At 36.0% G+C, this 22,324-nt stretch overlaps 1 protein-coding gene and 1 pseudogene across 1 annotated transcript in view; one reads left to right on the forward strand and one right to left on the reverse strand.

Annotated features, from left to right (window-relative positions):
• Nucleotides 1–22,324, forward strand: part of HTR2C (5-hydroxytryptamine receptor 2C) — a 97,262-nt gene that overhangs the window by 52,595 nt on the left and 22,343 nt on the right. The window lies entirely within an intron of this gene.
• Nucleotides 1,808–4,034, reverse strand: LOC112390846 (mitogen-activated protein kinase 6 pseudogene; annotated as a pseudogene).

Consider the following 22,324-nt stretch of genomic DNA (forward strand, 5'->3'; position numbering starts at 1 on the left):
AATCCTCTACCACACCTCAGTTCCCCCTTCCTAGCCCTTGAGGTCAGGTGTTGGCTAACTACATCCATGTGCCAAATCCTGCTGACTACTGATATTGATAAATAAAGTTTTCTCGGAATACAGTCACACCCATTCTTTCAAGGATCGCCTATGGCTGCTTTCAACCTACAAAAGTAGAGTTGAGTAGCTGCGAAGACTAAAATATATATTACTTAGCCCTTTACAGAAAATGTTTGCCATTCTCTGGTTTAAGATGCCGTTTGAAAATCCCAAGTTTTTCCTTGTTTGTTTTTTGGTTTTGTTTTGTTTTTCCATTGGCTTTCTTCTCTCTTAATTGCTGCATGTGAAAAAAAATAAAATGCCCTTCTACTCCATGTGTGCTTTTCTTTTGTCCAGTTAATTTATTTAATTAGTTTTTCATCTTATAATATTTCTCACTATACTATAAAATCATGAGAACAAGTATAATGTTTGCCTTCTGTATCATTATCTCCATCTACCTACTATATATTAAAAACTTAATATTTATTAAATACATAAATCAATGCCACATCAGTAAAACACCTTAAACTTATTTTGGAACAAGGAAGAGAATAAATCCATAAATTAATAAAATATACCAATTCTCCTAAAATTCATTTCAATATATTTCTACCATATTAACAATTCATACTAATAATTTGAGTAATGTATTACTCTGAAAAGAACATGCCTATTATACAATGTAGTAGTTACTTCAATACTTGGCTCCTGAAACATATTGTCACTGGTTTTGTGGGGTTTTTTGTTTTGTTTATTTTTACATTTAACCTAATTTTATTCATGCTTGCCTTGGGATGGGGAATAGGTCATTCAGTAAAAACATACAGTAGAAACAAAATATGTCTTATCATGTAAACTTTTAAACTACAATAATTATGTACCTTAATTACTTCCATGCACACATGTCTAACATTACAGTTTTCTTTTTAAATAAACACAATTAAGACTTCTAGGAGCATTTTATAATAAAGTAATTCCTAATTTTTCTGTGTAGATAGATCAAGTACCTCCAAAATACAAATTCCTATACACAGTGAGCGCTTTACTTAAAACGAATACTTAAGTAAATTAAGTACATGGACAGCCTTAGGATAAGCTGACATATATTCAGCTAAGTAGACAACAAACCATAGTGCCAAATGGAAAAAGTGTATTTGCAAATAAATTTCAAAAACTAAGTTAACTTTTTAGAATTAAATACAGAAAATATAGTGATTTGCTAAAATAAATAAGATGTGATGTAGTAACACTTCACTATAAAGAATGAATACCAGAACATTTATAAACGGTGAGTGAATCTTATTAAGAATAGTTTACTGCAATAAACGCTGGCTAAACAGAAGTGCATATTGTGAAGCACTATGGGTAGTATATGTTTTGCCACATACTTCTGTTACCTTGAGGTAGATAACACATGTGTACCAAATTCGTCATTCATTTTCAGTTGCTGCTGGTATCATGTGCTTTTAAGAAATGTGTACAGTAGGAAAAACTTGAAAATACTCAAGAATGAAAAATATTTTAAGAAAAAAATAGATATTTCCATGCAATTATGTACAGTCTCACTGTGTAAATTTCAAGGCAAGATTTTTGTTTCCCGTAAAACAGATCATTGTTCTATGAGAGAATGTTTTTTACTTGTCTTAGTGCATTTCTTTTGTCTCCTCCCGCATTGCGTTATTTTGCTCTATTCTTTATTTTTGTGTGCAAATGACATGCCAGTTAAAATGAAAACCATCTCACATGTAGAAAAAAAGTCTGGATTTTAAAAACCAAGAAAAAAATGCTTTCTAAATGACATCATCTGATTCAAGTAAGAAAATGACTTAAACACTAGTAATAACAAAGACAAAACACACTTCATGAAGAATACAAAAAGAAATGCCTGCTGAGTGTTGTAGTTCAGATGTTTCAGAATGCTGCTGTATGTTTTATGAGGAATCTGAGGGGAAGATTTCATAGCAGGAGGTGTTAATGTGGCCTGCATTGACTTAAGTGGTGACCCGGCTGGACTGTGAAACTGTGGGATGCCTATGGATTCAAGTTGCTTGTTAAAGAGGAACTCCCCACTGTTGTTCAGAAATCCTTCCTCACTTCCTCTCTCCTCAAGCTTCCCATCCTCTACCGGCTCAGTTTCTAGCATTTCAATATCTTCTTCCTTGCTAAAGAACTTGTCCAGGTAACTGGGGTAAGTGTTTTCCTTTTCAATTTGCTCATCCTTCCTTACCTCACAACAAAACTGACTTATGAGAAAACAGTCCTCCCCATCACCCACAAACTGGCTATCCCAAGAAGACTGGTACAAGCCTTCTGAGCCAAATTGGCCATTCTTTTTTCCTGTTTTTCTCGGCTTACTGACTTTGATATCAAACTTTTCAATTCTAGTTGGGACACTGAGCTATTCAAGTCATTTAATTTGTCATCAACAGCTGTAGGCTCATGTTGTGAACTAAGTTGAATAGTTCCTGCAATAAAGGAATCAAAATCAAATCCCTGATTCTTTTCCCTTTCTTTTTCAGCAAGTTGCTGTGATGCTATTGGACTTTAACCAATCCATTCCTTTCACATTTTGACTTGCCTTTCTTATCAGATTTTTCTTTGCTTTGTTCTTTCCAATAAGTGTGGGTTCATAGTAATGATTAACTTCACTCTCTCTCCAAACTAAGTTATCTAAGTATGATGATGACCTCGTTTCGTAGTTACCAGTATTTGTTTTCATGATGATCTGGGTATTGCCAACAAGGCTCAGTAGAGTATTGGTCTCAAAAGCAGGATCCTCCAAATACTTTTCACTATCTCCATCCAAATATTTTCGAGATCAACTTGTACTTCTTCTTCATCAGTGACATCAGACAGAGCTCTTGGGTCAAGCTGAACTTCATCAATATCAAAGTTGTTATGTATAGGCCAATCATGCTCTGAAAATTGTCAATCATGGTACCTTTCCCAGTTATAAATGTGACTATGAGTTTCATCCATAAGCAAAATATCATCAACTTCATCTTTAATATGAAAAGGATGACCTGAAATTGGCTCATCCATTGGAAAAGAATAAATACTCATGTAAGGATGAGAAAGCACTTCTTCTGCTGTCAACCAATCCATGGGGCTAAATGTCAAAATTTGTTCCAGGAAATCCAGTGCTTCTCGACTGATTCCGGGGAGCAGCTGAGTTAAGGGTTTGTGTGGCTCAGTCATGTCATTTCTAATGTAAACTGGAATTACGCTGAGAAGCTCCTGTCAATCTTCCTCATGTACAATAGGAATAGTCTCTAAAATCAGCTGCGTCTGTTCAAGTTCATGGGCACCTGCAAAGAGGGTTTTACCAGGCAGCATTTCAGCAAAGATGCAGCCTGCAGCCCACATGTCAATGGCTTTAGTATAAGTATTAGGAGAAAGTAAAAGAGGTGGGGATCTGTACCATTTAGGAACCAGTCCTTCAGAAAGATGACCTTAATGGGAATAATAGGGATCCATTATCCATGCAAGACCAAAGTCACCTATCTTCAGCACCAAGTCTTCAGTATTAATGAAAAGATTAGCTGGTTTCAGATCTCTGTGCAGTACGTTTGCTGAGTGAATATATTTGAGCCCACGTAGCAGCTGATACATGAAAAGCCTGGCATGCTCTTCCAGTAACGGGCCCTGCTCCAGCACATTAGCCAAGTCTGCCTCCATGTACTCCTGAACAATGTAAACACTGTTCAGTTTGGTAAGAGAGCCCACATCATCTGTTAACGGGCTTCCACTAGGACCAAGAATTTCAAACACCTTCACAATGTTATCATGGTCAAGTCTAAGAATTTTGATTTCACGTAGAGCATGTTTGACACTCTGGGGATCAGTAAGGACAATTTTCTTGATGGCTACTCTTTTGTCACAGTCATTGTCTACAGCAGAAAAAAACCAAGCCATTGCCTCCACAACCCAATGGTTTTAAGTCCATATAACTAGAGCCCAGATTTCATGAGACTTTTAAATTTCTCTGCCATTTTGAAACCCTTACTATTGCCTCTTCCTTTCAAATTGTTGAACTTGTGTAAATAAGGAAGAAAATTGGCATCAAAAAGAAAGATCTTTCAAAAAGGTAGAAAAAATAATAATTTTGCTTCCACAGCAAGGTGGTTTCATTGCATATGCCAACCAGGCCTGTTGAGTTCCCCTTAGATTTAAAGCTCAAAAAGCTCTACTCATACTGAGAATTAAAAAGATTGCAGTACTCATAGGTGAAGAAAGGGGCAGTAACTCTGCAGACATTTAAAGAAAACACTCAAGAAACTCAAACGGAATGAAGTGACACTCAGATTTACTGTGCTGAAGGATTTAACATTTGACAAAAATGTGAATAAATATGCACACAACAGGCTTCTATGAACATTCTCCTCGCAGTGCAGATACAGTCAGTGTTGGACTGGTCCTGAGCAGCATCATTCTAAGGTGCTGGCAAGCACTACTTCCGTTTTGCTTCTTTTCTTCCTTTGTTGCTGTATATTTCAACAGGAAGCTCTGGGGGCGGTTGGTTAACAAAATGTCTTTCGTTAGTGACCAGGTGGCTCCAGCTCACCACAACAATCACAATCAAACCTACCGTCCATCTTACTCTGATACAACGGGACTTCTACGATTCATCGAGGGAATGCGGGGCCCACGGACAGCCCCCAGTGTCGGCTCAGGTCTCCGGCTGTGCTGGCGGTGGCGTCTCCGAGGCGCGGTTTTGTGTTATTTTAAAGCAAATTTGTGAAAGTTTTAGGGAAATTTTTAAAATGGCAATATTTTAATTGTAAACCACAACTTTATAAGTCATATATATGTAAAATATAGTTTGTTTTTAGCTATGAAGTTCTATGTCAATATTGCTTTCCTTTCCCCTTTAAGAAGCTTTAGAAGGAGTTTCCGTTTTCTGTTAATTAAAATTTCACAGTAACTTTTTTTTTTTTTTCCGGTACGTGGGCCTCTCACTGTTGTGGCCTCTCCCGTTGCGGAACACAGGCTCCGGACGCGCAGGCTCAGCGGCCAGGGCTTCCGGGCCCAGCCGTTCCGCGGCATGTGGGATCTTCCTGGACCGGGGCACAAACCCATGTCCCCTGCATCAGCAGGCGGACTCTCAACCACTGCACCACCAGGGAAGCCCCACAGTAACTTTTAATCTATTCTCATTCGGCAGAGTAAACTGTTTGAACAGGGAATAAACAAAAACCAAAAAGCTTTACTAAAACTTAGGATGTGGGGATGTTTGAAATTGGGCATATGAAAGGCAGTGAATAAGTATTGGTTTCAACCTATGATGTAACAGAAGGGAGGTCATGGGGGCATTCAAGGTTAATACCTGGAGTTCACTTGGAGATGTATTGAATATTTTTAAGCCTTGGGTATTTACTGCAAGTAATCAAAAGGATCACTAACTAAAGAAAGCAGATATGGGTATGGGTTACAAATTCACAAACAGCAGTTACTAGGGTGCTCTAATTAAGGCTGTAGATGGTGTCTCTTTGACGTAGCTACTTTGAGTGTTCTAAAATCATGATTGCTGCTCAGTGCTTTAAGAAATCTGCCTGATACCTGGCAGCATGTTGTTGACACTAGTATCAGTAGCTATTAATTTAGACTTGACTAGATTTTTAGTAAATATTAGTATATAAATTTAAGATAAAAGTAAATTGAGGGGCTTCCCTGGTGGCGCAGTGGTTGAGAATCCACCTGCCAGTGCAAGGGACACGGGTTCGAGGCCTGCTCTGGGAGAATTCCACATGCCGTGGAGCAACTGGGCCCGTGAGCCACAACTACTGAGCCTAAGCGTCTGGAGACTGTGCTCCGCAACAAGAGAGGCCGCGATAGTGAGAGGCCCGTGCACCACGATGAAGAGTGGCCCCCACATGCCACAACTAGAGAAAGCCCTTGCACAGAAACGAAGACCCAACACAGCAAAAATAAATATATAAATGAATAAACTCTTACCCCCAACATCTTCTTTAAAAAAAAAAAAGTAAATTGATTTTACAGGTTTTGTCCTATATCTTTAGTTTAAATGTATTGTAGAAAATGTATCCTCCCAAATAGTAAATTAACTAGTAGCCACCAAAAATTTAGAAACATTGATCCAAAAATTTCAAATGATAAATTGTTCAGTCAGGGATAAGTTATTCATTACTTGAATACTAATCTTTAATAAAATGTGCATTTTAGTATTTATGAATATGTTATTAGAGATTTAAAGGATTATTATAAAAAAGCATTATTCAAAAGAACATTTTAGGTTTACTTTGGTCTTTAGTGAACATTAGAATAATGGGGTGGTCATCATATTTATCATTCAAGTACCTAGGAGAATTACCAAAATTTAATCCTGCTAGTATCATCAAGACTTGATAAATTATGAATACCATATTTTTTTTTACCCGTACCGGGGCACAAACCCGTGTCCCCTGCATTGGCAGGCAGACTCTCAACCACTGCACCACCAGGGAAGCCCAGAGATACTTTTTTTAAAATATATTTTCTTCTGTTGAGTTAGCAATCACCTTACATAAATGACACAGTCAAATAGGCTTTTTTTTTCTTTTGAATATAAAGTACCAGATTATGGGTGTGCTTAATGTATTAAAATGAAACCAAAACCAAAAAATCTAGAGGCATAAATTTAAAGCCACAATAATATCTTATTCTCTTACCTCTATCTTTTCTTTTTCCCACACTACTGTGCTAGGGTAGAGCCACATACTACAAATAGCAGAATTTTTCATTAATGTATACTTGGTTAGGTAGAAAGCACCAGGAAAACACTGATCATTTCTTCTTTGTCCTTCTCCCTTTCCCACCCAAGATCCATAAAATTGCTGAGTCTTCCATTCTCTGGAGAAAATATAAACAGAGACATGGAAATCATTGCCATATTCCCATAGGGAAAGACTTGAAGCCAACTTGAAAGGAACTAGCTCAATTGCAAATCATAAGGAAAGCTTCAGGGTGGATGGGTTGTGGGACTGTTTCAGGGAAACAAATCCAGGGTGTTATTCAAAAAGGTATTATACATCATATTGAGCCTTTCAGGTGTCTGGTCCTGGTGGAACTTCAGGTTCATGAATTTTTACAGGTAGAAAAGTTCTCAGAGCTGAGAGGCTTGAGATAGGAAAGTACATAATGCAAAATTTATTCAGCTGAAAGAACGAGGCCGAGAGAATCTGTCTTTAGCTAAGTTTCTTATTTATTTCAGGATGTGGTAGTCAGACTGCATAGCCACAGAGCAGCGAGTCTCAGGATGATGCTTCTAGACCTATGTTTTTGGCAAATAACTTGTGATACATATAAGATGGTTAATTTCAACTGGGATAACCTGGGATAACTGGGATAAATGTATGCAGCCCATCTAGGTTCTTCTAGCAATAGAATTGCCTCTACTGTAATATAAGAAGTCTGTGTTTATATTATTTAGAGTGGCTTATATAATTTAGAGGTTTATGTATTTATTTAGTAAGGGTCGACAAAATTGGAAGTGGAACTGGAGAGTGTTTGTAATCCATGATATATCTTGGCATCTATGTCAAGAGAATTTTCTCTTTTTATTTAAGTTGATGGAAAAGTATATTGTTAGAGATATGGGGTTTAAGTTTGAGTAAGAGGTGGGTTATTAGTTACCAGGCTTCTAGATCATGTAGGCCATTAGTAATCACAGCCAGTTCATCGGGAACAGAAGACCAGCTTGGAAGAGGTCTCCCTGAAATGGTTCACACAAAGACACATCAAGCGACAAAGCCTTTGACAGAAACTGGAAGGAACTTCATGATGCAGCAGTTAACAGTCACATGGGTGGGGAGGTTGAACATCCTGCATAGTGCTGCCAGGAAATCCCTATTTTATACTAAGAGGGGGCTGGCTGGTTGCATATGTAGGATGTCCCATCTCCCCGCCCACATCGTCGAGACATACCAGACCGCCCACATCATCAGGACGTATACCAGAAACACCACTCTGCCTCACTGAAGAACCATAAAATCTACGTGTCAAGGAAGTACAAATGCTGAGCTACATGACTAGAAAGGCATTCTGACAAATCTTCATTAGAGGATAGAGTACTGTTTTCTATGACCTTGGCTCATGAGAGACAGTGGGTGTATGAGTGGATCTGTAAGCTCAGGGCCAGTAGGAAATTATTGAACAATAGTAGCCAGATGAAGAACCTGCAGAGTTCCCAGCAACTCCACTAGCCATACAGGTAATGCCTCCAGAATTGCACCTCCTCCTCTCAGCACTACACCAAGGTAGGTGAGTTTAGTAGTTGGACATATTTACTTAGGGTGCTCAGAGACAGAGTAGATAGAGGGAGAGAGAATTTAATTCCTACTGCAGAGAGAAGCAAAGGTTATAGCCTAAAAAGCATCCCAGAATTTCAGGTCTGAGTGTCAAGGTAATACTTTTTTAAATGTCTCAACTTCAGAAGCAGGAGATTTGGGTGCAGTGGCCCAGAGAAGATCCAGTAATTCTAAATCAAGTTCAAGTGGGTGCAAACACAGTCTAGTATCGGGGAAGAATCAAGTTGCAAGGGAGTGGGTATGATTCCAAGGGAGAAAGTTAGTGGCATTCCCCGAAAGCATTTAGAAGAAATAATTGATGTAAGATGCAGTATCCAATGATATCCAGGAGACTCCATCAAAGGCAAGGTGATAGGAAACATCAAGAACAGGGCTGAGCCCTTCAAAAACATAGGATAAGGAATAAAATAGTAAAGCAAAATCCAGCTTTACTGAATTTTATGGGCTAGACTCTTCTACTTCTGGATTCTCTAAAGATAATCTCAGAATAAAAATAAGTCCATATAAAAAAAAAAAAATAAGTCCATATATTTATTGAACTAATTTATTTAACTAAAATATATTTAAATGGAATAAATATAGCTTTATTAAAAATACACTGTCATACTTACCTTCTCAATTTTCTCCATAGACTGAAAATTTCACTATGGACCTGTATATGAAAATTACTGATCTATAGGAGATGCTGCTGATAATCAATTCTGTCAATAGCATCAACCTGAGTGACAGCCTAGGATGCCATTGAGTTTTCCAGACTTTAATTAAGGTCCACATTAACCTGGCCATCTCAAAAGACTTTGGAGTTCTAAAAAGGCTTTATTCACTATGCATTCAAATCTGGGTTAAGTTTCCAGTAAACTGCCCTGGCTTTGGCAGTCTTCAAAGAGTGCAAGTGGGCCAATGTTAGGCTAAGGAAAAGGCTGACTCAGGTTTGGGGATTCAGAGCTCTTGTATCCTTTTAATTTAATTTAATTTTATTTTATTTTATTTTATTTTATTCTCAGCAGCACTCTCCACTGAAATTCTGGCCTCGGTTCATGGTTCAGGAAATTTGTGATTTCATGTCTAAGGACCCCAAAATCCCACAAAATTTATGGGCCAACCATTGTTTATAATTATAATTCCCTTATACCTGTCTATGGAGTCTACAGAGATATTCCTTCTTTCATCACTGATAATGATAATTTGTGTCTTCTAGTTTTATTTTTCTCCCTCAGTCTGTTTGGAAGTTTATCAATTTTATCAATCTTTTCAAATAACCAACATTTCATTTCATTGAATTTTGTCTGTTATTGTCTTTCCTCAATTTCATTGATTTCTGCTTTTGTATTTATTACCTCCTTTCTTATGATACTTTGGATTTAATTTTTACCCTTCTTTGTCCATTTAATATTGAAGCTTATCATGGATCTGAGATATTTTTTCTTTTCTAAAATAAACCATTAATGTTAGTAATTTCCCTCTGAGTACTGCTTTAACACTGTCACACAAATTTTGATGTTTTAATTTTCATTTAGTTCAAATTATTTTCTAAGTTAATTTATCTTCCTTTTTGAAACATGGATTGTGTAGACCTGTGTTAATTGCCAGATGCTTTGACTTTTTCAAGATATCTTTTTGTTACTGATTTTTAGGTTAATTCTGTTATGGTCAGAGAATATACATTATATGATATCAATTATTTTAATTCCTTAAGATTTAATTTATGACTCAGGATGTGTTGTTTCCCAATCAATTTCCATGAGCTCTTGAAAAGAATGTGTATACTCCTATTGTTGGGTAGAGTGTTTTGTAAATGCCAATTTGTTGTAGTTTGTTGTTAGTGCTGTTCATATCATTGGTAATTTTCTATCTACTTGTTATGTTAATTACTGAGGAAAAGATGTTGAAATCTCAAAGTATAATTATGATTGTACTTTTTTTCCCCTAGGGAATGCACACTTTATTGATAGAGCTATAAAGAAATGTTAAGTTACTGGTTACTGTAAATGTCAGGACTGTGGTTAATTTGGGGGGGAGAAGGGTTTACAACTGGGTCAGAGCACATGGAAGGGCTTCTAAGGTGGCTGGAAAAGTGCTATTTCCTTTTTTTGGTAAAAGATACATATCATAAAATTCATCATTTTAACCATTTTTAAGCATACAGTTCAGTAACATTAAGTATATTCACACTGCTGTGAAGCCATTACCACTATCCATTTCCAGAATTTATCATTCCAAACTGAAACTCTGTACCCATTAAACAATAACTCCTCTTGCTCCCTTCCCCCAGCCCCTGGTAACTACCATTCTGCTTTCTGTCTCTGTGAATTTGACTATTTTACAAACCTTATATAAGTGGAGTCATCATTCTGTGTCTGGCTTATTTCACTAAGAATAATGTCTTCAAGGTTCCTCCATGTTGTAGCATGTATCTTAATTTCATTATTTTAAAGATGAAGCAATGGTCCATTGTACATATATATATGTGTGTGTGTGTGTGTGTGTATATATATATATGTATATATATACATATATATATATACATATATATAGTGATTGTACTTTTGTTTTCTTTTTTTTTGCTTCATGAAATTTGAATCTCTGTTATTAGGTGCATAAATGTTCACTATGGTTATATTCCCTTGAGGAATTGACATTTTTATCACTATAAAATGGTTTCTGTTATCCCTAGTAATATTCTTTGATCTGAAATTTATTTTGTCTAATATTAATATAGCAACTCCAGCATTCTTTGATTAGTGTTTGCATAGTTTGCCTCTTTCCATTCTCTTACTATATATCTATCCACATTGTATTTAAACTTGTAGGTTTCTTATAGACAGCATATGGTATTATTGTTCTTCTTTTTAATCCAACATGGCTATCTCTTTAAATTGATACAAATTACACCTTATACCATTTACATTTAATGCAATTATTAATTTGTTTGTAATTATGTCTGCTATTTTATTATTTTCTATTTATCCCTTCACTTTTTCATTCCTTTTTTTCTATTTCTGAATTATTTGGTGGGTTCTACATTTCATTTTAGTATTCCATTTTTATTGATCTGTTAAAGTTTTACTATATTTCTCTGTACAATTTTTTAGTGATTTCCTCTTAGATTGAAATATACATACCTAATCTGTCAAAATTTCCTTATAATTAGTACTTTATTCACTTCAAGTGAATATAAAAAACTTACAACCATATCGTCCCCTTGGCGCTCCCCCTTTTTGTTTTAATTGCAATATGGAGTACATCTATATACATTGAGAACCTTCAGATGATTTTATAATTTTCCTTTTTGACAGTCACATATATTTTAAAGATTTAAGAAAAGAAAAAAAATTATTATATTTTCCCAGATTGTTTACCATTTCTGTTGTTCCTCACTTATTCTTTTTTTTAAAATCAGGAACCTTCATTTTTTATTAATTTTTATTGGAGTATAGTTGCTTTACAATGTTGTGTTAGTTTCTACTGTACAGCAAAGTAAATCAGTTATACGTATACACATATCCCCTCTTTTTTAGATTTCCTTCCCATTAAGGTCACCCCAGACCACTGAGTAGAGTTCCCTGTGCTATACAGTAGGTTCTTATCAGTAATCTATTTTATTCATAGTAGTGTATATATGTCAGTCCCAATCTCCCAATTCATCCCATCCCCCTTCCCCCCTTGGTATCCATAAGTTTCTTCTCTACATCTGTGTTTCTATTTCTGCCTTGCAAACCAGTTCATCTGTACCATTTTTCTATATTCCACATACATGCGTTAATACACAATATTTGTTTTTGCCTTTCTGACTTACTTCACTCTGTATGACAGTCTCTAGGTCCATACACGTCTCTACAAATGACCCAATTTCATTCCTTTTTATGGCTAAGTAATATTCCATTGTATATATGTACCACATCATCTTTATCCATCCGTCGATGGGCATTTAGGTTACTTCCATGACCTAGCTACTGTAAATAGTGCTGCAGTGAACACTGGGGTGCAGGTGTCTTTTTGATATATGGTTTTCTCTGGGTCTATGCCCAGTAGTGGGATTGTGGGGTCATATAGTAATTCTATTTTAGTTTTTTAAGGAACCTCCATACTGTTCTCCATAGTGGCTGTATCAATTTACATTCCTACCAACAGTGTAAGAGGGTTCCCTTTTCTCCACACCCTCATCAGCAGCTGAGGGTTGTCTTTTCGTCTTGTTTATAGTTTCCTTTGCTATGCAAAAGCTTTTAAGTTTCATTAGGTCCCATTTGTTTATTTTTGTTTTTATTTCCATTACTCTAGGAGGTGGGTCAAAAAAGATCTTGCTGTGATTTACATCAAAGAGTGTTCTTCCTATGTTTTCCTCTAAGAGTTTTATAGTGTCCAGTCTTACATTTAGGTCTCTAATCCATTTTGAGTTTATTTTTGTGTATGGTGTTAGGGAGTGTGCTAACTTCATTCTTTACATGTACCTGTCCAATTTTCCCAGCACCAGTTACTGAAGAGACTGTCTTTTCTCCATTGCATATCCTTGCCTCCTTTGTCATACATTAGTTGACCATAGATGTGTGGGTTTATCTCTGGGCTTTCTATCCTGTTCCATTGATCTATATTTCTGTTTTTCTGCCAGTACCATATTGTCTTAATTACTGTAGACTTGTAGTATACTGTAAAGTCTGGAAGTCTGATTCTGCCAGCTCTGTTTTTTTGCCTCAAGATTGCTTTGGCTATTCGGGGTCTTTTGTGTCTCCATACAAATTTTAAGAGTTTTTGTTCTAGTTCTGTAAAAAATGCCATTGGTTCTTTGATAGGGATTGCATTGAATCTGTAGATCGCTTTGGGTAGTACAGTCATTTTCACAATATTGATTCTTCCAATCCAAGAACATGGTATATCTCTCCATCTCTTTGTGTCATATTTGATTTCTTTCATCAGTGTCTTATAATTTTCTGCATACAGGTCTTTTACCTCCTTAGGTAGGTTTATTCCTAGGTATCTTATTCTTTTTGTTGCACTGGTAAATGGGATTGTTTCCTTAATTTCTCTTTCTTATCTTTCGTTGCTAGTGTATAGTGACGCAAGAGATTTCTGTGCATTAATTTTGTATCCTGCAACGTTACCAAATTCATTGATTAGCTCTAGTAGTTTTCTGGTGGCATCTTTCGGATTATCTATGTATAGTATGATACCACCTGTAAACAGTGACAGTTTAACTTCTTCTTTTCCAATTTGTATTCCTTTTATTTCTTTTTCTTCTCTGATTGCCGTGGCTAGGACTTCCAGAACTATGTTGAATAATAGCGGCCAGAGTGGACATCCTTGTCTTGCTCCTGATCTTAGAGGAAATGTTTTCAGTTTTTCACCATTGAGAATGATGTTTGTTGTGGATTTGTCATATATAGCCTTTATTATGTTGATGAAGCGTCCCTCTATGCCCACTTTCTGGAGAGTTTTTATCATTAATGGGTGTTGAATTTTGTCAAAAGCTTTTTCTGCATCTATTGAGATGATCATATTGTTTTTATTCTTCAATTTGTTAATATGGTGTATCATATTGATTGATTTGTGTATATTGAAGAATCCTTGCATCCCTGGGATAAATCCCACTTGATCATGGTGTATGATCCTTTTAATGTGTTTTTTTTTTTTTTTTAATTTTTTTTTTTTTTTTGTGGTATGCGGGCCTCTCACTGTTGTGGTCTCGCCTGTTGTGGAGCACAGGTGCCGGACTCACAGGCTCAGGCTCAGCGGCCATGGCTCATGGGCCCAGCCGCTCCGTGGCACATGGGATCCTCCTGGACCGGGGCATGAACCTGTGTCCCCTGCATCGGCAGGCGGACTCTCAACCACTGCGCCACCAGTGAAGCCCTTAACGTGTTTTTGAATTCTGTTTGCTAGTATTATGTTGAGGACTTTTGCATCTATATTCATCAGTGATATTGGTGTGTAATTTTCTTTTTTTGCAGTATCTTTGTCTGGTTTTAGTGTCAAGGTGATGGTGGCCTTGCAGAATGAGTTTGGGAATGTTTCTTCATCTGCAATTTTTTGGAAGAGCTTGAGAACGATGGGTGTAAGCTCTTCTCTAAATGTTTGATAGAATTCACTTGTGAAGCCATCTAGTCCTGGACTTTTGTTTGTTGGGAGATTTTAATCACAGTTTCAGTTTCATTACTTGTAATTGGTCTGATCATATTTTCTATTTCTTCCTGTTTCAGTCTTCAAGGTTATACCTTTCTAAGAATTTGTCCATTTCTTCCAGGTTGTCCATTTTTTTGGCATAGAGTTGCTTGTAGTAGACTCTTAAGATGCTTTGTATTTCTGTGGTGTTCATTGTAACTTCTCCTTTTTCATTTCCAATTTTACTGGTTTGAGTCCTCTCCCTCTTTTTCTTGATGAGTCTGGCTAAAGGTTTATCAATTTTGTTTATCTTCTCAAAGAACCAGCTTTGAGTTTTATTGATCTTTGCTATTGTTTTCTTTGTTTCTATTTCATTTATTTCTACTCTGATCTTTATGATTTCTTTCCTTCTACTAATTTTGGGTTTTGTTTGTTCTCCTTTCTCTAGTTCCTTTTGGTGTAAGGTTAGATTGTTTATTTGAGATTTTTCTTGTTTCTTGAGGTAGGATTTTATTGCCACAAAATTCCCTTTTAGAACTGTTTTTGCTGCATCCCATAGGTTTTGGATCGTCATGTTTTCATTGTCATTTGTCTCTAGGTATTTTCTGATTTCATCTTTGACTTTTTCAGTGATCTCTTGCGTATTTAGTAATGTATTATTTAGCTTCCATGTGTGTTTTTTTTACTTTTTTCCCTGTAATTTATTTCTAATCTCATAGCGTTGTGATCAGAAAAGATGCTTGATATGATTTCAATATTCTTAAATTTACTGAGGCTTGATTTGTGACCCAAGATGTGATTTATCCTGGAGAATGTTCTGTGTGCACTTGAGAAGAAAGTGTAATCTGCTGTTTTTGGATGGAATGTCCTATAAACATCAATTAAATCTATCTGGTCCATTGTGTCATAAACCTTGTGTTTCCTTATTAATTTTCTGTCTGGATTATCTGTCCATTGGTGTAATTGAGGTGTTCAAGTTGCCCACTATTATTGTGTTACTGTCGATTTCTTCTTTTATAGCTGTTAGCATTAGCCTTATGTACTGTGGTGCTCCTATGCTGGGTGCATATATATTTATAATTGCTATATCTTCTTCTTGGATTGATCCCTTGATCATTATGTAATGTCCTTCCTTGTCTCTTGTAACATTCCTTATTTTAAAATCTGTTTTGTCTGATATGAGTATTGCTATTCCAGCTTTCTTTTGATTTCCATTTTCATGGAATATCTTTTTCCATCCCCTCACTTTCAGTCTGTATGTGTCCGTAGGTCTGAAGTGGGCCTCTTGTAGACAGCATATATTAGGGCCTTGTTTTTTTTGTATCCATTCAGCAAACCTGTGTCTTTTGATTGGAGCATTTAATCCATTCACATTTAAGGTAATTATTAATATGTATATTCCTATTACCATTTTCTTGTTTTGTGTTTGTTTTTGTAAGTCCTTTTCTTCTCTTGTGTTTCCCACTTAGAGAAGTTCCTTTAGCATTTGTTGGACAGCTGGTTTGGTGGTGCTGAGTTCTCTTAGCTTTTGCTTGTCTGTAAAGCTTTTGATTTCTCTGTTGAATCTGAATGAGATCCTTGCTGGGTAGAGTAATCTTGGTTGTAGTTTCTTCCCTTTCATAATTTTACATATATCATGCCACTCCCTTCTGGCTTGCAGCACTTCTGCTGAGAAATCAGCATTAACCTTATGGGAGTTCCCTTATACGTTATTTGTCGTTTTTCCCTTGTTGCTTTTAATAATTTTTCTTTGTCTTTATTTTTGTCAATTTGATTACTTTGTGTCTTGGCATATTTCTCTTTGGGTTTATCCTGCCTGGGACTCTCTGTGCTTCCTCGACTTGGGTGGTTATTTCCTTTCCCACGTTAGGGAAATTTTCAACTGTAAACTCTTCAAATATTTTCTCAGGTCCTTTCTCTCTCTCTTCTCCTTCTGGGACCCCTATGATGTGAATGTTGGTAGGTTTATTGTCCCAGAGGTCTCTTAAGCTATCTTCATTTCTTTTCTTTTTTCTTTATTCTGTTCTGTGGAAGTGAATACCAGCATTCTGTTTTCCAGGTCACTTAACCGTTCTTCTGCCTCATTTATTCTGCTATTGATTCCTTCTAGTGTATTTTTCATTTCAGTTATTGTATTGTTCACCTCTGTTTGTTTGTTCTTTAATTCTTCTAGTTGTTTGTTCTTTAATTCTTCTAGGTGTTTGTTCTTTAATTCTTCTAGGTCTTTGTTAAACATTTCTTGCATTTCTCGATCTTTGCCTCCATTCTTTTTTCCAAGGTCCTGGATCATCTTCACTATCATTATTCTGAATTCTTTTTTTGGAAGGTTGCCTATCTCCATTTCATTTAGTTGTTTTTCTGGGGTTTTATCTTGTTCTTTCATCTGGTACATAGTCTTCGGCCTTTTCATTTTGTCTATCTTTCTGTGAATGTGGTTTTCATTCCATAGGCTGCAGGATTGTAGTTCTTCTTGCTTCTGCTGTCTGCCTTCAGGGGTGCACATATCTTTTTGATTTATCGTTTTCTCCAGGTATGCCCCAGATTGGGATTGCTGGAACATATGGTAGCTCCATTTTTAGTTTTGTGAGGAACCTCCATATTGTTCTCCATAGTGGTTGTACCAATTTACATTCCCACCAGCAGTGTGGGAGGGTTCCCTTTTCTCCACATCCTCTCCAGCATTTATTATGTGTAGACATTTTGATGATGGCCATTCTGACCTGTGTGTAGTTTTGATTTGCATTTCTCTAATAATTAGTGATGTTGAGCATCTTTTCATGAGTTTCTTGGCCATCTGTATGTCTCCCTGGAGAAATGTCTATTTAGGTCTTGTGCCCATTTTTTGATTGGGTTGTTTGTTTTATTGATATTGAGCTGCATGTGCTGTTTGTATTTTTTTTTTTTACAAGTTTTCTTTCTTTCTGAAGAACTTCCTTAAAAATTTTTAAAGTAAGTCTCCTAGCAACCAATCTCTTAGTTTCCCCTCCTATGAAAATCTCTTTCTTTCACATTCATTCTCTGAAGGTATTTTCACTGGATATAAAATTCTGAATTGTGATTATACTGCCTTCTGGCCTCTGATGAAAGAGTTATTTTTCTCAGCTGCTTAAAAAGTTTTTTCTTTATCTTTTGTTTTCACCAGATTATTATGTGTCTAGGCATGATCTTATTTGAGTTTAACCATTTGGGTTCTGCAGAACTTCTTAAATCTGTAAATTTATTTTTCATCAAATATGGAATATTTTAGTTATTTCTTCAAATAGTTTGTTTCTGTATCAGTCTCTCCTCTCCTCAGATTCCAATGGCACAAATGTTAGATGCATACATATGTCCCATAGGTCCCTACTATGTTCATTTATTTTTAATTTTTTCTCATTCTTGTTCAGTTTGGATAATTTCTATTGATTTGCATTTGGTTTTAATGACTCTTCATCTACCATATCCATTCTTCTATTGAGCCCACCTGGTGAGTATTTTCCTTCAGTTATTTTCTGCAGCTCTAAACTCCTCATTTGGTTCTTTTCATAAGTTCTATGTCTTATTCAAGAAGTCCTCTTTCTGTTAATTTCAACAACATCCACCGTTTCTTCACTGAGTATGGTTATGGGAGCTGCTTCAAAGGCTTTGTAAAGACTGTACTGTCCAATTTTAAAATTTAATGTAATTGAAATGTATTTAATGCATTACTGATTACAATAATTGCTGTTGGTTTTTGTAAGTTATCAAATTTAAGGGGATTCCCTTTATCTCTATATAATTAAAGTTTTAGTTAGGAATGGCTCCTGTATTTTATCAAGTTATTCTTAAAAATCTATTAAAAGATCATAAAAGTTCTTTACAGATGATAATATAAGGGATTATATTGGTAGATTTTTATAATATTAAATTACCATTGCATTCCTGGAATAAGTTTTGTTTTAATGTAATATATTTTTCATTTTACTCTTTGCTGGATTCTATTTGTGAGTATTTTGTTTGTAATTTTGAATCTATATCAATGACTGCTATTTGTCTCTAGTATTATTCTTTCAGTATTTTGTAAGTTTTGATATTGACACTGTATTATTTTATGAAATGAATTAGAGAATTTTAAAAACTTTTTTGTGGTTATTCATCTTTTCATATATGTTAACTTAAAGACATCAATTATAACTTCTTTATTTCCATTCTAGCTTTAGGATGGCTTTACAGTCCAACATTTCCACATTCCTTAATTATATTATCAGAATATTGGAAAATTATTTTTTCTGTGATGGAATTATAATTTTCAGGGTGGGGTTATTCCTTTATACACTTAACAAATATTTTTTGAGTGCCTACTTTGTGCAAGGCAAAGCTTGTCTCCATTATTTCATAGAAATAAAGCCCTTGTATTTTTTCATTTGCACAAATGAACTGAAATTTTACAGTGTCTATTATTCAGTTTTTGCCATTATTGTCAATATTGGTGGGGATGCCTGTGATTTTTGGAGTTACTAAGGCTGACGTAACCTGTGAATGAATAAAAGAATGACTGAATGTAGGAAAATGTCTTATGAAACACTACACAATTTTTACCTCTGAAAACAAGATTTAATCTCATTCAACTAATTGACCTCCCCCATGGAAATTATGCTATATGGCCTTTTTGCTATGCAACTTCCACAAAACTTTTCACATATTTCTTGTCTGGAATGTGCCTGATCACATAAATTTATCTAAAGAAAGTGCACTTTAATTCCATTGAGACAACTTGAAAAATCCATTTGTCTTCTTAACAAGACAAATATGAAAACTAAATTCTAAATATTTTGAATTAACAGGTCTGTAGTGAAATCCAGGAAGGAATATATTTAATAAGAATCTTAGGGGATAATTGTGATCAGCCATAATTGTACATCTTGTATGTTTGGAAGTAGACTTCTTGAAAACCCTGTACAAGGAATATTGTCCTCTATTATAAAAGCAATTGAATTTATTATTCAATAAGAAATAGTGTATGGTGATAGGAGGTACCTTAGTGTTCAGGAAAAAGTGTCAGACTTGGAGCAAAATTCTTTACTCACACTGTAGACTTGAACAAGTCTGAAACTTTGAGACACATTTTCCTCACACTGTAGGATAACAGAACTGACACTACAGAATTTTTTGTGTTGTATGGAATATAACTAAAAATGAAGTACCTAACACTGTGCTTGGTATATGACAGGTACTGTACAATAGCTATTGCCATTTTTGCCATTATTAAATATGCAACTGCTGAAAAATGACCAGATAGTGTATTGACTTTGCAGAGTGGATATGTATCCTCATGATGCTATATATTGGCATATGGTGAAGTTGGGTTTAGAGTGAGGTTATGATCTGTTGAGAGGGATGTATTCTTTTATACATTTAACAAATATTTATTTAGTGCCTACTTTGTGCCATGCATTGACCTAAGCATTATGAATAAAACAGTAGAAAAATAAAACAGATAACAATATTGACCCAATGCATCTTATATTCCAGTGGTTATGGCAACAAAATTTTCCACATAATGGCAGTGAGGTAATACTTGTGTATTTGAAAAATAATTTTTGAACGGCAAACAGTTCGAGAATACCCAAACCCTCAACACAATCAACTTCTAGGTGGATACAATCTGAGGAGATTACAAGATAATGATGAACAGAAATGGACATTCATAAACATTTTTGTTTAGAAAAATTTTTAATAATGTATTTGATTTCTTTGTTGTGCTCCTTGAATTCCAATGGTTGTTAGTTACACCTCTGCAGATAAAAACTATTAACTCTATTAACTCTAAAAATAATACAAAAACAACTATCTAAAGGTACTGGAGAAAAACCTAAAACAGAATGATTCTGGAGGGTCTCAAGACTTGGAAGAAGAGAACAGCACTGGTTGAGTTTCCAAATTTCATGACTTACAGTCAAAGAGGAAGATGCAGTCTATGTCAGGTCAAGCGCCTAAACCTCCAAAAAATCTGCAGTTATTGTAGCCCAAAGAAACTGAGGACAGAGTTTGAGGAAATCTCAAAGCTGAAAGTTGAGGGAGCATATAGGAAAGGGTAGAGATAGAGGGAACCATAGATTCTTCTCTGGGGAACCATAAACTTGGCTTAAATCTCTAGCTAACCTCTGAACCATACATGTCTGGGGCAAAATCAAATTTCCTGAGTTGCCAAATTATAAAATTCAAAATATTCAAGTTTCATCAAAGGTAAGAGGAATGCAAAGAAACTAGAAAGTATGGCCCATTCACAGGAAAAAAAAATTAATAGAAAATGATCCTGAGGAAGCCTAGGCATTAGACTTACTAGACAAAGACTTTAAATCAACTCTCTCAAAAATGCTCAGATAGCCAAAGGAAACCATGGACAAAGAACTAAAGGAAACCAGAATTTGTCTCAACAAATCAAGAATAGCAATAAAGGGATATAAATTATAAAAAGAAATCAAATAGAAATTTGGAGGATGAAAAGTACAAAAATTCAATTAAAAATTTACTAGACCAATTCAACTGCAGAATTGAGCAGAAAGAAGGAAGAATTAAGGAACTTGGAGATAGGTCAATTTAGATTATCCAGTTTGAGGAGAAGAAAGAGAAAAAAATGAAGAAAAATGAACAGCACCTGAGAGAAACAAGATACTATCAAGTTTACTAAGCTCAATGAATGCTAAGCATATATTACTCCAAAAGATCCACACCAAGACATTATGGTCAAAATTACAAAGGATCTTTAAAAAATTAATAATGAATTTTCTTCAGAAACCATGGAGGTCAGAAGGCAGTGGGATGACATATTTAAAGTGCTCAACAGGGGCTTTCCTGGTGGCACAGTGGTTAAGAATCTGCCTGCCAATGCAGGGGACATGGGTTTGAGCACTGGCCCGGGAATATCCCACATGCCGCAGAGCAACTAAGCCCGTGCACCCCAACTACTGAGCCTGTGCTCTAGAGCCCAAGAGCCACAACTACTGAGCCTGCGTGCCTAGAGCCCATGCTCTGCAACAAGAGAAGCCACCACAATGAGAAGCCCACACACCACAACTAGAGAAAGCCCGCATGCAGCAAAGAAGACCCAGCACAGCCAAAAATAAATAAATTGGAAAAAATAAATAAATAAACAAAAATAAATAAATAAAGTGCTCAACAGCAACAGCAACAACAACAATTCTGTCAACCAAGGATCCTGCATATGGCAAAACTCTAAACTATCCTTCAAAAAATGGAGAAATTGAGATTTAAGGCACAATAAAGTCAACAAAGTTGATAAACCTTTAGCTAGAAATACTAAGAAAAAAAGAGAGAGAAGACACAAATTTCTAAAATTAAAAATGAAAGCGGGGAAGGGCATTATTACTGACCTTACAGAAATTAAAAGGATTATAAAAGAATAAATGAACAATTGTACACCAACAAACCACATAACCTAAATAAAATGGACAAATGACAAATTCCTAAAAGCATGCAAGCTACTAAAAGTGACTCAAGGGACTTCCCTGGTGGCACAGTGGTTAAGAATCCACCTGCCAATACAGGGGACTCGGGTTCGAGCCCTGATCTGGGAAGTCCCCACATGCTGCGGAGCAGCTAAACCCATGCGCCACAACTACTGAGCCTGTGCTCTAGAGCCCATGAGCCACAATTACTGAGCCTGCATGCCACAACTACTGAAGTTCGTGTGCCTAGAGCCCATGCTCCACAACAAAGAGTAGCCCCCACTCGCTGCAACTAGAGAAAGCCTGTGCACAGCAATGAAGACCCAACACAGGGCTTCCCTGGTGGTGCAGTGGTTGACAGTCCGCCTGCTGATGCAGGGGACGTGGGTTCATGCCCCGGTCCGGGAAGATCCCACATGCCGCGGAGCGGCTGGGCCCGTGAGCCATGGCCACTGA

This window comes from Neophocaena asiaeorientalis, unplaced genomic scaffold (genome assembly GCF_003031525.2).
Source record: "Neophocaena asiaeorientalis asiaeorientalis breed wild unplaced genomic scaffold, Neophocaena_asiaeorientalis_V1.1 scaffold178, whole genome shotgun sequence".
Taxonomy (NCBI): Eukaryota; Metazoa; Chordata; class Mammalia; order Artiodactyla; family Phocoenidae; genus Neophocaena; species Neophocaena asiaeorientalis.